We start from the raw sequence: 2,985 nt of genomic DNA on the forward strand, positions 1-2,985 counted from the left end.
TCTTACACCCAATCATTACAAGATTCCATTTTCTTATTTTCACCCCAAACACCAAATAAGAAGATCATTTAGGAATGGAGAGAGTATTACATTTTATATATATTAGAAAAACGTAAACCCTTTTTATTAGTTTTTTTTCAGATTTTTTTAATTTCACTTTTAAAATTTTGTTTTTTTACATTCGTACTCTTATTTTTTTTTTCTTTCCTTTTTCAATATCTAATGATTCTTTTTTAATCTTGTCTTTTTTTTCTTTAATTTTTTAATTTTGAAATAAAATTTTGTTTTACAGTTATTTTCTTTTAATGTTTACTATAGAATTTTCGTGCTTCTTAATATTAATTTATTGACATCTCTTTTAATTTGCCAATATTTTATCTTACAGATAAGGTCATACTTAAGTCAATTTAAAAACCTAATCAAATCAGATCATGTAAACTTGAAGAATAACTGATTATTTCAATATAATTGGGTCTAACAAAGTGGGTTTATATTTGATAAAATATAAATGAAAGTTATTATAAGATAAAAAAAAGTAAAAGTTTAACTTAGAAAACCGTCTTAAAACGAAAAGTGAGTACAATTTAGGAATTCATAAAGAGTACTGTACTTAATTATATTAATGTATCAAAATAATATCTTATTAAGGGTGGCCCGATCTGTCGGTCTGACCCCGTTCGGTCCGAATTTTGCCCGGGTTTAGGTAGAAAATTCGGCCTGAATTTCAAGTACTGCTTGATTTTTTTTAAAAAAATAAATGGGTTTAAGAAAACCAAAACACTATTTTAGTTAAAAATTTGGCTCAAGAAACCGCTACTTTTGTCAGAAATAACGGGATTGGGCACGTCTTTTTCACGCCGAAGACTTGGCCCAAAATGGTTAAAATTTACGGGCAATGCCCGACGCCACCCGACCTATAATCACCTGTTAGTAAATGTTGAACCCCCCCCCCCCCCTTCCCTACTCTGCCCGCAGATGTACAAGGAAATATATTTACACGGTCAGGGTTATTTGCAGGGGCAAAATTGTTCGAGCAGACATCGAACGATTAATTTATATTTCTCGTTATCCCCGGGAGGCCCCCAAAAAAGAAAGTACAGGAGAGGTATCCAAAAGCTTTGCATGGAAAAAATCGATTTTTTGTCAAAGAATCATGCTTAACAAAACCTCATTGAGTATTAAGATAAGACCTCCCATTTTAAGTGAGTGAGTATGATAAAAGTTTGAGCAAAAGTCTTGAAATACCAAGACTCTATTTAAGAGGATTAAGCAGCAAATTCTATCTCAATTATTGGTGACAGCTAAGTATGCCAACCTAGCTAGGCACAATAATGCAATATATCTTGACGCTACGTAATAATATTGCCTTCACTAAGAAGTACTACGTAGTAAGAAATGTATTTGTCTAGACTTGGCCCAGTAATTAAGTTAGTAGTATGTTTAATTTAACTATGTTGTTCAGACTCTTTTTTGGGTATCGTGTGTGTCCGGTAAGGGGTTAAAAGATCCATACACTTCTCGGAATCTCGGACACTCTAAATGTAATAAAATTTTATATAATGTCACTATATATTTGGATGTAATGTCATGTTTGAAAGATCGGAGGATCCGACACTATATATTTGGATGTAAATTGCACTGTATGCTCGGTTTATTTTCCCTCAAAGAGTCTGTTTATTGAATTGAAACTATCAAATAATTTAAGTCTGACTAAAATGCCATTATGGGGTGGTGGCGCAGTTGGCTAGCGCGTAGGTCTCATAGCTAGATTGAGTGATCCTGAGGTCGAGAGTTCGAGCCTCTCTCACCCCAATTATTATTATTTTTTTTTCTATTTTTTCATTTGCGATGTTTTGAGATAGTTTCCTTCGTAATTTAATTATAAGTTTTTTTTTTGATGGAAGATTTAATTATAAGTTTTTTTTTGATGGAAGATTTAATTATAAGTTTTTTTTTGATGGAAGATTTAATTAAGCTTCTTGTACCAATGCTTATTCCTTAATTCGTAAATCCCTTCGGGATTTTTTAGAAATTTCTATAATTTAAATGTTTAAAATTTTGTGAATTTTCATATTATTTTTGAAAAAGTTTATAAAAATTATGGAAATTAGATTTTATTGATTTTATTGATTTTGTGATATTTGTTATTTTTTAAAAAATTATAATAAATTTATTGAGATGTTTATGATCCTTGATTAATTAGAAGTTATTAGGGGAGTTATATGGTGAGTTTCTTGTACTTAACTAGGAGGTTTTATTAAAGAAGTTACCTACTTAATTAGGAGGTATTAGTACGGTAGTTTCATTGCCTTTGGGAAACTGTAACTTTCTTTGTATTTGCATATAAAAGGAATTGTACATGATGAATGAAAGACAACACAAGATTAAGTTGAATCTTAACATGGTATCAAGAGCGTAAGGTTACGACCTTAGAGAAAATATTTTTTTCACAAAAAAAAAAGAAAAAGAAAGAAAGAAAAAAAAGAATCACAATTCGTGAGAGATGGCAGGAGACGATGAAGGAAAAACCAAGAAGATTGATGTATTTTTTCTGGGTTCAAATGATAACCCAGGAAACATAATCACACCAGTCCAATTACGCGGAGATAATTATGATCAATGAGCGAGAGCTATACGAACTGCGTTGAAGGCAAAGCGTAAGTTTGGGTTTTTGGAAGGGACTGTCCCAAAACCTACAGAAGAGGAGAAATTAGAAGATTGGAACACAGTGCACTCTATGTTGGAGGCTTGGCTATCAAACACTGTCGAACCAATGATGAGTGACATTTATGTCACTCATAGAGTAGTAATTTAGGCATTATTTGAGTCGATTTTATCCTATTTTTAGCATTTTTAGTCTTTATTTTACTTGACTTCTTATTTCGATTATTTATAGCTTAGTTTAACGTTTTTAGCTATTTTTGTTAGTTTTTAGATCTTAATTTCGTCATATATTTATTTTATAATTTTATAGTTTAGTTATTA

At 30.8% G+C, this 2,985-nt stretch overlaps 1 non-coding gene across 1 annotated transcript; it reads left to right on the forward strand.

The window, feature by feature from the left end:
- Positions 1–1,725: 1,725 nt before the first annotated feature.
- On the forward strand, positions 1,726–1,812 carry TRNAM-CAU (transfer RNA methionine (anticodon CAU)). Its single transcript is given in 2 exon segments — positions 1,726–1,763; positions 1,777–1,812. It is a non-coding gene; the product is annotated as a tRNA-Met (tRNA).
- Positions 1,813–2,985: the final 1,173 nt, after the last annotated feature.

The sequence above is a fragment of the Spinacia oleracea genome, chromosome 2 (assembly GCF_020520425.1).
Source record: "Spinacia oleracea cultivar Varoflay chromosome 2, BTI_SOV_V1, whole genome shotgun sequence".
Classification (NCBI taxonomy): domain Eukaryota; kingdom Viridiplantae; phylum Streptophyta; class Magnoliopsida; order Caryophyllales; family Amaranthaceae; genus Spinacia; species Spinacia oleracea.